Consider the following 14,805-nt stretch of genomic DNA (forward strand, 5'->3'; position numbering starts at 1 on the left):
CATAGAAAAATCTAAAATGATGGGGGATACCCATATACTATATCTGAATATAAGAAACTAAGAGTTTGAGTACAAATGAAAAGTCAAACACTAGAGCTGAAACTAACTGTGTCTGAAATAAAGTCTCTACTGACTAGAAATGCTGGGACATGCCCTAGCTAGATCTAGCAAAACTGAAACTAAAGCTAAGAACAAGAAAGATAAGCATAACACTAGTCCTCGAAGAATGAAGACTCACCACTGATGATATTGAGCTGAAGATCAGGAACCGATCTATGCGTGATCTGATTGCTGGGGACCTGAACCTACATCACGAGAAGATGTAGTGCAGAGTATGTGTCAGTACTTGAAAGGTACTGAGCAAGCATGATAGAATAAAGCTGAATAATAACATAACTGAACAAGCAATAAAACAATGGTATAATCTGAACATGATAAGGATACTAAAAGTACTGTACATACTAGACTGAATACAATGACCAAGTTTATAACATGCTGAGACTGAATACTGAACTATACTGATAACATAGTCAATGCAATAGAATCTGACTGAACTGTAAGGGAGCTACGAATAACTGACATAAAACCACATGAGCTAAATATGGAGTTCGATGTATACGCCCCATCGAGAGGACCCAATATACCCTTCCAGAGGTATAGAGACATGCTGGCGTGATCACTAAAATGATGCCCACAGAGGGGACTTAAAACTTACGGGGCACGTAGTTCTGGACTTGAGGGTAACTGACCCTAGTCCACTCGATATTATGCTTCCCATATGATTAAGTAATTAACATTTTATGACTGAAATGTTGTAATACTGGATAGCTCAAAATACTGACATACAGACTGAGAATTCAACATTAATATACTGATAATAATGCATTCGAAAACTGAGGCATGTTAATATATAACTGAATTTAATAACCTAGCATGTATAATTCATGAACTAAAAGAACTACATAGCTAGGGTTCTGAGTTTATGCATGAATCTGGGCAAAAATAATACTACAACATGATAATATGATTTGGATCGTTTTAACCGCTAAATCCCAACAATTCTAACATTCAAGAAACCCTAGGTCTAGGTATAAGGGAATCAAGATTCTGACTGAAATCTAAGGACCTAATGGGTGAAAGGGCCCACTAGTAAAATCCCACATACCTGGTGACGAATTCCACGGAGAAATCTTTCGATTTCGGGGCTGGAACTGATGGAACCTTATTGCATTCTTGAACTAGGGTTCTTGACCTCTTACGCTCTAATTTTTCTAAGTTTTGAAGAATGATCTGACTTAGGTAAGTTTTAGTTATGTTTCTAGGCTAAAACTGACCAAAACTACGTAGTTTCGGGTTTAAATGACGTAGTTTAGGTATCCAATGCACAAGGAAAAGACCAAAAGACCCCCCCGACTTAATTGTTGTCGGGATCACCAACGAACGGGCACGATGGACTGTAGGTCGACTGATGGTCCATACTGGTCAACTGTCGATCGTGGCTGGGAGTTGGAAGTTGAGGATCTGGCATACGGCTCTGGACCACGGACCGTGGTCCGACCTACGGTCTGTAGGTCTTGGCATGGGTTGACCCTTAGACAAATTTTCTGGGGGCTTCCTGTCACGCCACAGATTCAAGGGCGCAACTGGCTCCTAATGCCAAAATTCAGGCTCGAGCCGACCCTGCTGAACTATTTGCTATTAGCGCATAGCAGCCACAACCAGTCAAGAAAACAAACAAGTATATCTCGGCTTAAAATTAAGCCTTCGGCCGGCAAGGCCCCTGTAAACAGATCCATAAAAGAAACAACTACTCCTATGAGATCATATAAATAAATAGCCAACTAGCATAGAAGTCCTGATTGGGCCGTCGAGGCCACCATGATATCTATACCAAAACTAAAAGCAGGTATATATCAATACAATACATCAAACAGCTCACAAGCTTTAACAAACCAACAACATAGGCCAGCATGGCCATAGCGTAGCTATAAACCCCACACACTAGTCTGCAAGCCTCTAAGAGTAGTAAAGATTAGTGGGACAGGGCCCCAGCGTACCCATGAGAATATATACAACAAAAGGTAACAAACCTCCCAACTCTGGCAGCTCCGGAGGAAAGGGGCTAACCAACCGGATAAAAGTCAATCCTGCTGCTATGGAGGTCTACTCGGTCGTCTGTCAAGACCTGCATGCATGAATGCAGCGCCCTCAAGGCAATGGGGCGTCAGTACAAAATAATGTACATAGTATGAAAGACAATAAACTATGATGAGGTATCCTGATATACTGGAATAATCTGATAAATAAATTAAGGATAAGATAAGCATACTGACCTGCTCCTAAATCTAAACTTATCAAAAATAATAAAACAACAACTTAACCAACCCCCCATAAGCTCGACGGGTACAAACAACACACAAGACAACCTACCCAGGCCCCCATAAGCCCAGAAAGTGCCAATCAGTCTATATACCCCTATCGATAGTCCCCTAGCCCCATAGGCAGTCACATAGCCCTCTTAGACAATAGTATATCCCCATAGGCAGCACATAGCTCTCTTAGGCATAAATATAGCATATAGGCAACTCATAGTCCTCTTAGGAAACAACATGGCTCCGTAGGCAATTCATAGCCCTTCTAGGAATCAATATAGCCATATAGGTAACTCATAACCCTTCTAGGCGTCAATATAGCCTTGTAGGCAACTCGTAGCCCTTCTAGGCGTCAATATAGGCCTGTCGGCAGAACATAGCCCTTCTAGGCAAAAATCACATTCTTGCAGCTAACCACAATAGCCCAAAGGGCAACAATAACAATCCAATCACTAAAAGCGAGCAATTTAGTTATAAGCAACCTATACAAATAGACTCTAAGTCGTGTCCAACATAGGGACACTACTAACTGAATAAGAAAACCGACAAGGGAATAATATATCAACTCGAGCAGCCAACAATCAACAATCACGGCTACAAGTATATCAAGAATAACAACCCAAATACATTGCTTCTAAGCTTTAAGAAAACATGCCGTAAGTAGGGAATAGTCTTAACATACCTTTTTCGCTAAATTCACGTGTCCTAATAACTTTAAGCATAACCCCCCTTGATACTACAATAAGGCAGGATCATAATCAACACAAAAGAATATCAGATACAACAAAAATTTGATAAAATCTATGTATTTCCGTCGCAAATTGTTGTTTGCTGCTTATAAAAGCTAAAGTCGATGAAAGAAGGGTCTTACCTCGATCTTAGGTTCGTAATACGCCTCAAAACATTCAAATATATTCAAACCCTTGTTGTCCCAACACTAAAGTGTGATATGTTACTCAATCGATAAAACAAATTATACCACGATGATGAGCCCAACGCGTAGAACAACTTTCGTCAAGGACTTAAGTCAAGAAAATCTATACTTTACTTGATCCTAGAAATAAGTTTCTCTAATTTCTCTGGTTCTTAGCTTAAAAATGAAGAAAAAGGTCGAAGAAGAAGATATATGTAATATTCCACAGACCAAGGGCCCCACCTCACATGCCTGCTTGCATAATCCCACGAAAATGCAAATATCTCTCTATTCTGAAGTCGTATGAACAAACGGTTTGATGCGTTGGAAACTAGAATTGTAGACCTTCGATTCAATAGGTCGTGGGCCCCATAAGTCTTTATAGATTGGTAGAAAACCTCTAAGACATTTGACCCAAATTTCAGAGAAATCTTTAAGAAGGAACTTACGATAACTTCCGCCAATTTTTATTTTTCCACTTACCTAACTTCAAAACTTGAGATGCAACACTTGAACACTTAAAATAGGACATACCACATCATTCTTAATTTATTACCCATCCTCCTTGTTTTTCCATGGAGATATGAGTAATTTTAGACGTTTCGAGAAGTCGGGGTGTTACACTTCTGGGAAGGGTTGCAGTCACAAACCACAGACCACCAACACGGGCAGTGGGTCACCCTATGGTCCGTGGGTGGCAACCATGGGTTGCACCTGCAACTTCTGGAAATCTACCTAGAGGTCTGTTTTGAAATACTGGGTGTTACATTCTTCTTCTTCTTTGGAATTCTAGAGAGAGTTTATTTGGGGGAAAATTGGTTATGGATTTGGGTTTTGGGATTTTATGAAGTGAATGGGTTGGTTAATGACTTAAAAAGTCTTATATAGGTCTATTAAAACAATATAAAATGACCTCACATCAAACTAATTAAATTAAGAATTACCTAACCTACCCCTAGACTTGGCCGACTTAAGACAGCCTACAGGTCCCATCCACGACCCCCACCTACGGGGCATGGACCGACCCATGGATCATACTGGTGGGGCGTGGGTTGGGGTCTGTAGCTACTGGATTTGGCCCTTGACCCAGGAGCCTCTCCCATGAGGTATGGATGGACCTACGCCCCGTAGGTCTCATCCGTGGTTCACTTGTTTGGGCAGCTTTGGGGTTAGCTTTAAGGTCCTCCTCAAGGACCCTTAGTTGGTCCTTGGGGGTCGTAACTTTACGTTTAACCCCTAAACCCTTCATTCTAAGTTCAAGAAGCTAATTTTACGACTCTAACACTTACGACAAGCTCTATTTAAGCCTAAAAGTTTTTGAGGTGTTACAATTTTGTTCCTCCCATAAAAAATAGGACAACCAAGGTATATAATGGAAAACACCTTGTCTAATTTGAGTCATGTTTTTTATTCTTGCTACTATAACACGAGGCACCTTCTTATGCACCTAGAAAGCGCTCTTGTTTAGATTAATTAGATGTCCAAAAATTGTTTCATACTTTTTCAACATTGATATCATCAGCTTCATAACCTTCTTCTCTGTTGACACAAATAAAATAGTATCATCTGCATAATTTATTTGTTCACTCCACTTTGGAAACCCAAATTCTTTGAAATCTGCCCTTCTTTTTAAAGCATTGAGTCCCCTTGATAAAGCTTCTGTTGCTAAAATAAAGAGTGTTGGAGATAATGGGTCTCACTGCTTGACCCTTTTAGTAGATTTGAAAAAACCATGAGGCTAGCCATTCATAAGAATAGAGTACCTATTGTTGGCCAAAAGTCTATACACCATATCTATTAGCACTTAATTAAAACCAAATTTTTTTAGTATCTTAGTAATAAACAGCCAAGACAAACTGTCATAGGATTTCGTCATTATCCAATTTAATCACAACACTTGCAGTTTTAGTCCTCATTCTCATATCTCGAATAATTTCCTGAGTTAGCAGGATATTCTCCACAATACTCTTGCCTTTTACAAAATCGGTCTGATTACTAAAAATAAGGCTAGGAAGTAGACCCACCAGTCTTTCATGTAAGATTCTAGAGATCACTTTATTAATAAAGTTACTAAGACCGGTTGGTCTAACAACTGAGAAAGTGTTGATTTGATCCTTTTTGGGAAGTAGAATTAGATTTGTATGAGTAACAAAACTAAGTAAATCTTGTCCTCCAAAAATGCCTGAACAAATGCAATGATGTCCTTCTTTATAATGTCTCAGCTAACTTGATAAAAAAACTCTTGTAAAACCATCTGGTCCACTAACACTTTCCCTGCTGAGGGCAATGACCGATGCTTTGATCTCTTCTTCATCAAGCAAGTCAAGGAATTGTTCTGATCAATAGTGATCTACTCGATGATGTAGTCCAAAATGCTAAAGTTGTCTGGGTGACAGTCTTCTGTATACTGGTGCTGAAAAATTTGAACTGCCTCTTTTGCCATCTTCAATTGATTGTCTATCTATTCTCCTTGGGAGTTTTGAATCTTGTGTAAATGTAACCTTTTCCTTCTCCCATACACATAAGCATGAAAGAACTTAGTGCTCTTATCCTCATCCTCAAACCATTTCATACCAGCCTTTTGTTTTCAATATTCTTCCTCTAGATGTAAATATCTCATAAGATCTGCCTGAGACTTATGTAATCTTTCTCTGTTCTGCTGAGTTGGGGCTACCTCAAATTGCGTTTTCTGTACATGAATCACTTCTTCAAGAGTATCAAGTCTCTGAAAAATATTTTGATAGACTTCCTTACTCCATTTCGTTAGATCCCCTTTGAGCTTTTTGATTTTATGATGAAAGACCAGAAAGGGGTTTCCTTCAAAATCAGCGACCCAGTTCTCCCTCACTATGTTCTGAAATTCCTCATCCTTAATCCAAAAATTTAAGAATTTGAAAGGTTTGATTATTACTCATATATTCTAAGAGCAATGCACTTCCAAAAGAGAATGATCAGAACTTTTTTTCATAAGATGCTTCACTTGAATAGAAATAAATTTTTTCAAAAATTGTTGATTGCTTAAAACTCTGTCTAATTTCTTAATAATGCAGGCTTCATCTGTTCTTTCATTCCACCAAGTGTAAATGCTTCCACTATATCCTAGATCAAATAGGCCATATTCAGTGAGGCAATTAGCAAAGTCTTTCATTTCTTGAAAGAAAACTGGTAACCTACCAAGTTTTTCTTCCCAAGATAATATGGCATTAAAGTCACCATCAATTAACCATGCTTGATAATGTTGATTTGCAATGTGTGCTAGTGAAGCCCATAGATCTTTTCTGGTGTTGACACTACCTGCATCATAAACCAAAGTAAACAAAATATCTTCTCTCCAATTTTGATGTTGTACTCTAATAGTCAGTTATTATGTAATATCATCCGAAATGTCGATATGAATATCCTATTTAGTAAATCACCAAAAAATTTCCAAGTCGTTGGCTATAGTAGTATGAGGCCGAAGGATCAGTGTATATAAATTTATGTTTGATGAATCTTGGAAAGGTTCCATCAAACCAATAATCCAATACTTATTCCTTCTATTTAGATTAGTTAATATCTCAAATGCTTGTTGAGTATTAATTGTCCTAATATTTCAAAATAATATTTTGTTCATCATCAACACTGCTTCTTTTTTATAATCCTCTTTGATAAGGGTCTAAAATGAGTATCAATCTCATTTTATCCTTTTCCAGTCTTATGCTTGTTGTTGTTACCTCTGATCTTGTCTACTTGACACTTACTTGATATTATTAGTCAAGTCCCCCTGTGTTATCTGCATTCTTCCTTTCATTCTGGTTTATCCCAAATTTTAATGTGTTAACATTAAACTGAGAAAATAAGTGAGTTTCTATTATCTCTGTTGGTATTTCATTTCTTGTCTGCTTTATTGGAATTGTTGCTATCCTGTGATCCATCCACCTTCATTCAGTCTCTTTTGTCTTCTTTCCCTTCTGTTTTAGATCCTGGAATATTTCCTACTTGCCTTATATCTATTGCTGCTTCATCTATGTTAACCTTATATTGTACAAATACATTTTCATTGTTGTTGTGCTTTCCTAAACTTTCAGACTCAATTGTTGCAGTTTCTTCTTCAATATTGATGTCAAGGTTTGTACTATTCTCTATACTCTCCTCTTGTGTTGTGGCCTCACCATCAAACTGCTGATTATTTTTCTCTATTGCATGAATTGTTTGCTCACTAGCTTGTGTTTCTGTCTGCCTTGTGCTGGATTTTGATATTTCCAGCTCCTCCACTAGAGAGTTAGTTTCCTTAGTCACCTCTTGATTTTGTGATTGGATACCTTCACTTTGATCATGACCTTCATTTAGATCTACCACTACTATATTTGTATTTGTCATTGATGCTTCGTAGACCATTTTCGAACCGTCTCTCTCCTCAATTACATTATGATTGTTTTAGTGACCTCTTATTCTTTGTTGATCTCCAGTTTCTTCTTTTGTGGATTTGTGATCTTATCGAATGAAGCTTCAATCCAAGCTTTACAAGACTGGTTTTGAACTGGGTTTGATCCTTGACACCATGCTCCTTCTCTGTGCTAGCTAGTGCAACAAATGAATTTGTAATTTCCAACGTTGATTTTGTGTTGTTGAGCTTCTCTTGTGGAGGCTCACTCCCTTGTTAGGAATAAAGACTCGATTATCCTTAGTGACATTCCATTTCTTTATTGTTTGATTTGTATGTTGATGACCTCTTCCTCTAAAATGTGCTTCATTTTCCTTTAATTCTGCATTTGTACCTCCTCCCGAATCTGATTTGGTGGACCTTAAGTCTTTCCACTATTTAATGTCCTAGATTCATTTTCCTAGTGTTGATGTTCTTCATTATTCTCCACTTTTTCATTTTGTGTTCTAAATTCTGGATGAAGCACAAAGTGTTCTGATTCATCGTTCCCTTTAACCTTGCAAGTTTTGCAATACTTCGGCATGAAATCATTATGGATATTTATCCATGTTGAGATAGTTTTTCCTGTACTGTCTTTTTTAATTCCAACATTAATACGTTTGGGAAATTCTCTCAAAAGATCTACTTCCACTTTCACCTTAGCACAACTAGGTCTAGATTTTTGGTAGCCATATCAATATGTAATGGCTTTATAACTGCTTTTGCCATTGTAAATGAGGATTCTTTAACCAAAAAATTTGGGACAGAGCAGGGAATGAAATCCAAGCTAAAGTAGTTGATGCTTCTTATTCCGGGTTAAAACAAGGCTCCCATTGAGAGGTCTCATCTGATAGTAACCATCTTTGGTCCGAAGAAAATAAGTAGGATTTGACATGACATGAACGTAATCTTTCATGGTGGAAAGACGAATGAGTATGTGTCTATCTCCTAGAAAATCGATCTTGTATTCCTCATTTATTTCACACTGTAATGACACAATTTTTCAAATTTCATCCAGATCAGGTCATCCATAAGAGAATTTGTCAATAATTGCAAATTCCAAATCTTCATGTATAATCATATTATCGACCTCTTCTTCTTCCCAAACTATTGTAGGTTCTCCGTGGACATATGTGATTTCTTTTATTGGGATGGGCTTGACAGGTTTACTGACTGTTGGGGTTAAAAAATTTAGGTATGTAACTTTCTGGGGTATTGGTGGTGGCGCACCACCAGGAAGAGGCGGCCAACCATCTTTGGCAATGGTTATGGAGCCTCCAGACGGTAGAATTAGCTTTAAGGTTTCTAGGGTTCCTTCAATATTTTTTTCCTTACCCTACTCCGTACACCGTACTCAACCCTCCCCATCCAAAAAAAATTAAATTAAATTTTCTTATTTTTTAAAGGGAAAAGGTCCTGATTTACCCCTAAACTTTATGATTTGAAGCTGATATACCCTCCGTTTAAAAAATGGCTCATATATGCCCCTGCCGTTATAGAAATGGCTCATATATGCCCTTTTACTTAACAATTTTTTTTTTAATAAATTAAAAATTCATTTTTTTTACTTTAATTTAAGAAAATGTCATGTGGCTTTTAAAATACCCACCTTCCACTCCACCATACCACCCGACCCAATTGGAAACAAAAAATCTCACCGACCCAAATTAACCTAACTCATTTCATTTCGTTATTTCCACACTCAAATGAAACCAAAAAAAATTGTGAGGGTTCCAGTGAGCTCTACAATCCTGAGTTCGGGTGATATTTGAGAAACGAATATTCAAAACTTCGATTTATCGGTGAAATGGAAGGCAAAATAAAAATAAAACGTCAAACTGCCTTTTTAGAAACTTAAGCGGCCGCAGTAGTGCCCTTCTTCCTTGGATCTGCCTCAGTTCCTAAAGTGCCCACAAAATAATAAACCCAGTTATTTATCAAGCATTTAACATACCAAAGTTTGCAAGCATCAAATATTATTACAAGAGATGCGTTATGCATTCTATATATTGCACATTTAACCTTTACTTTGTTAGGGTCTATAAATTGATCCATCTTAAATAGAAACTAGGTAAGCTTATATACCGTAAATCCACAACTTAAGCTAAAAGTGAGTGATAATCTATCTCTAAACAAACATGTTCATTTAGTGTGAAAAAGATCAATGGATAAGAAAGAACAAATTGCTTGAGAAATGTACCAAGCAGAGGGCACCCCCGGATAAAGAGAGGAAACACAATCTGGTAAAAAAGAAACCCTCGAATTGGAAAAGGAGATAAATGTATGCCCAGAACAAAACCATCAAGAAATCATTCTCGTCCTTGTATAGCCGAAAGAAGAGGCAATTAAGGGAAATATTTATTTAACTGTATTCATGTCCTAAAATTAGCAATCTTCACTCAAAATGAGACCGGATACTAACAAAAAAATTATTTTTGTTTCTGTTGAGGTGGAAACCATGAAATGAAATGGGTGAAGTTAATTTGAGCGGGTGGGTTTCTATTGTTTCCAATTGGGTCGGGTGGGTATGGTGGAAAGTGGGGTATTTTAAAAGCCACATGACATTTTCTTAAATTAAAGTAAAAAAAATGAATTTTTAATTTATTAAAAAAAAATTATGTTAAGTAAAAGGGCATATATGAGCCATTTCTATAACGGCAGGGGCATATATGAGCCATTTTTTAAACGGAGGGTATATCAGCTCCAAATCATAAAGTTTAGGGGTAAATCAGGACCTTTTCCCTTTTTTAAATTTCAAATATATTTTTACCCTACTCCCAAATCACCCCCACCACTAAGGCCACCCCGCCACCCTCACCCAGGCCACCCCGTCAAAAAAAGTTAAAATTATTTTTGAAAATATTTCAATTTTAAAAAAAAATCATTTTTTATACCACCCCTACCCTCCTCCTCCCCCTCTACCACCCCCACTCAGTCAAAAAAATTAATTAAAAAAAGTTATTTTTGATAAATATTTCAAATTTTAATTTCATATTTTACGCCACCTCCACCTCCCCCCAAACCCAGGCCACCTTGTCAATTTTTTTTTAAAAAAATTATTTTTAAAAATTATTTCAAATTTTAATTTTTAAAATTTTTTATGCCATCCCTCGGCCGCCACCCCTGCCTCCCCCCCCCCCGTCAAAAAGAATTTAGTTTTGTAAAAAATTATTCTGGGGTAGGTCCTAGGAAGAAAGTCTGAGTCAGATCTCAGGGTCGAATTTTGGAACGGTCATCGAGGTCTTATTCTAATTTGGATGTCAGGGTCAGGTCCTAGATCAATTATTGGGGTTGATTTTCATATCATAAATTGTTTTTCTAAAGAGTATTTTCTAGTATCAAGCAAAAAAAAAAGATGTTTTCTAGAAAATATTTTTCATTCACCAACCAAACATTAAAAAGTATTTTTCCAAAAAATATTTTCTACTCACAAACCAAACATGAGAAAATAAGTTAGAAATTCACTTGTTTTCCAAGAAAACATTTCACATGGAAAACATTTTCCTTCCTACCAAACACACCCTTAATTCCAAACAATTTTCTATTTTTTTAAAAAAAATGTTCCCAGCCAACCTATATATATAGAGAGAGAGAGGAGAACAGAATCCTAGCCCACCTACGTGGCATCCTTAGAATTCAAGAGTTTACTTCTTTGTTTTTTTTCATATTCTTAGGTGTTTTTACCCTAATTTATGTTTACCCATAAACCTATTTCCTCAACTCTTGTGTCTCTTCTCACTTTGTATCCCTTCGATTTCGCCTCTTCATAAACTACCTATAAAAACTAGGTAAATCATACTTGTTTTGTTTCTTCTTCTTCGTGACAAATTTCATCTTTAATTTATGTGGAACTTCGTTAATTTCTCAGAAGTCTACTTTGGATCTTCACCATAAAATAAATAGTGAAACAAAACTAACCCTTCATAAAAGGCACAATCCTATAATGTGAAATACGTCTTTTATATATATATACACTAAATTGGGTGTTCTAAGAAGAAGAAGAAGAATAGAAAACTTAGAAAATTCATAGTTTAAAAATGTGAGGAAAACCTCTATTTATAGCCAACAAAGGTAGTTTGAACATGTGCTTGTTATGCCTTATCAGAAAAGACAAAACCTTTAAGAAAAGTCACAACTCTTCAGAAAGGTCACAACTCATTCAAAAAGTCACAACTCTTTAGAAAAGTAACAATTATTTGAATGTCACCCCCTGAGCCTACACCCTGGACGTGACCGGCAATCGAGAACCATTGATGGTCCCTAAGCGAATCATTGGCCTGGCTGACTACTTAGCGGAAGAATGACTCAGGCATTTAAAGGCTTAAAATAGGAGTAAATCACTAAAATTGTAAAATGCTCAACCATATTGTATGAAAATTAATCAATGCAATAATAATAGTTCGCAAAACATCTCAAAGAAAAAGGAAGTACTAAGAAACTCCTCAAATCTATTTATTTGTGAAGCCTCTATATTTCAATATGGATGTCGGGACAAGACCCACGACATCCTAAAATGACTAAACTGACCGTGAAGTCCTCTAAAATGAAAAGAGACCCACTGAAAGTTAACTGGAGAGCAAAGTGATCTCAACGAATCGCATGCTGATGATCTTGAACACATGTATCTGCATCATAAAAAGATAGTCGAGTATGTAATATAGTCGGATGGTAGTTTAACGACGTAATCAACGACACAACTTCTAATTCAAGTGTCAACGATCGCGTGCAGTAATATAACCCAACCGAATGGGTTGGGGTAGAGTCCCAAGGGAGTGGTTGCAAGAATTACTAGAAAAGTAAAACTATGTTCTAATCAATCATAGTTATAGACATTAACGAGTAAAAACATAATAAGTTCAAGAAATGACACGAATGTCAATTATCAAATGGGGGGGTTTGGATTCAACTAATGAACAAAAACAGTAAAAAAATATAAAAATATATAAATATACTATTGGGCAAACGCCATTGATAGTAAATCGCTGAATATTTGTAACTAGGCTAGACTTTAGTGGGGGTAAATTCTTCCTCGAGCAACTTACCCCGAATCAACTCAATTTCTCTAGAACACCGAGTTGCAACATTTAAGCACAGCCTCCGCCTTAGCCCATTCACTCTCTCGAGTTGAATGTGTGGGAGAAGGTCTAGGATTCACTCTCTCGAACCCACGACGACCCAATAACCACCGGCTATCAATTTAGTAGTCTCAGTTTTAAAGTCTCTCTCTCGAGCAAGCCAAAAACACTAAGATGAAATCGTATTTTCAACTACAATCCCATTAAGTTCAAACACAACTACTAAACGAAATTACATTTAAACAACAAATATACTAACAATACACAATACCCAATAGAAAATTTAGCCTATATTCACAAAATCACACCCCAAGAATTGGGGTTTTAGCTAGACATGAAAAAGAGATAGAAATCAATACCAACAAGTGTTTGTCTTTAAACACGTCTAGGATGAAGATTCTTAGATACCCACTTCCAATTTCTTGGAGTTGAAAACCTTCAAGTTCAAGAACAATGTCTCTAAAAAAAACTCTAAGAACTAAAAACTGAAAATATTCTAAGTCTTAGTAATAATTCTCTATAACTTGATACTAAGCTACAAAATTAAATGAGTATTTATAGTTTTCGAAAATTTGTGCTGCGAAGGACCACTTGACGCAGTTAGTCGGGATCGCCGATACACTCGATGTTCCACCCTTTGGTCTGGTTCATCGCCTTTCAGCTTTTACCTTCAGCATCTTCTCGTTTTGATTCATTGGGAGACATGGAACTGTTTCACGGAACTACTCGGCGATGCGCCGACTGCTCCCTTTCCTCGCATACTTGATCTTTTCCTTCAGGGCTCAGCACACTAGAACATTAGGGGAGATTTGAGGCCTTTCGTCAACTCACCTAATGGATTAGGCGATCTTCAGGCCGTCTTTTCTTCCTTCTTTCAGCCGCTTTGTTCCTTTTTTCTCGATAGCGTCCATGCTTTGTCTCTCAAGTCAAATACCTGAAACTTAAGGATTTACATCAGATATTGAGACAAAATATGCATTTTAGAACACTAATTCAATCAAAATATAACCCTAAATTAGTCCAAATTGTGGACTCATCAACACCCCAACTTAAACCTTTGCTTGTCCTCAAGTAAAACTCAAGTTCAGGAGTTCAAAAAGGATGTCTCAAACAGTGCTACACAAGACTCAATCATGAATGTACACACAAGACTCAACTTACTCATACAAGGATCAATTGTGTACTCAAAGACTAAAGTTATGACACACAATTATCAAAGATTATCAAGCTCACAATACTTGGTTCAAATGCAAGTTCAAGCTCAACTAAGGTATTCAAATGCCCTCACACAAAAAATGATTCCATATTCACACATAATGGTTCAATCATTTAAAGCTCTGGAATCAAGATCAACACTCACACTCACAAAGAAGAACACAATGCATGCTTTCACCCACATGTTTGCCCGTATTTTCCAATCAACATTTGCTTTAGCTCACTCAAGATAAAAAAAAGGTCTTTTCAAGGCTTGTAATGGGGCTGAGTGCAAAAGTATGGTCATTTAAGCTCAGTGACTTTCATCCTCATTCAATGTGGTGCTCACAACACTTCCTTTCCTATTCTTTCATAATTTTCTTTAGTGCTCATAAGTCATCCCATTATTCACTTTCCATGGATTGTTGGAAAACCCCATTTCTTTTGTACTTTATTCCATGATTTTTTTTTCATTCTTTTCTTTTCTCTTTGTATGGAGGGATTCCATTTTTCTTAACAATATGGGTTAAAGGGACTTTTCTAGCACTTCTTGACTTGCCTTTTCTTTTCACCACACCCCCAACTTAGGCTTTTAGCCTAAGTTGGCTATTCAATCAACCACAAATCAAGAGGATTATAGGTAGTGGATTAAGAGAGGTCATGTTTTCATCAAGTTTCTTCCAAAGAAGGATAAGGCTCAAGGGGTGTTCAACAGAGGTTCACACACACTCACAAGGTAGGCCATAAAAGAGGTATATGTAAAATTAGCTCACACTCTTCGAAGTTGTCTTAGATCATATCAAGAGATAGCCTTGCTTAGTCGATCGGACCAATGTGGTAAATTACAGG

General features: G+C 37.0%; 2 protein-coding genes across 2 annotated transcripts in view; both read left to right on the forward strand.

The window, feature by feature from the left end:
* The window catches only part of LOC125838361 (protein TONNEAU 1a-like), a 1,213,107-nt gene that overhangs the window by 877,711 nt on the left and 320,591 nt on the right, over nucleotides 1-14,805 (forward strand). The gene's annotated exons all lie outside the window — the stretch shown is intronic.
* Nucleotides 1-14,805, forward strand: part of LOC125838365 (uncharacterized) — a 532,039-nt gene that overhangs the window by 517,035 nt on the left and 199 nt on the right. The window lies entirely within an intron of this gene.

This window comes from Solanum verrucosum, unplaced genomic scaffold (genome assembly GCF_900185275.1).
Source record: "Solanum verrucosum unplaced genomic scaffold, falcon-dt-bn FXZP01000150.1, whole genome shotgun sequence".
Taxonomy (NCBI): Eukaryota; Viridiplantae; Streptophyta; class Magnoliopsida; order Solanales; family Solanaceae; genus Solanum; species Solanum verrucosum.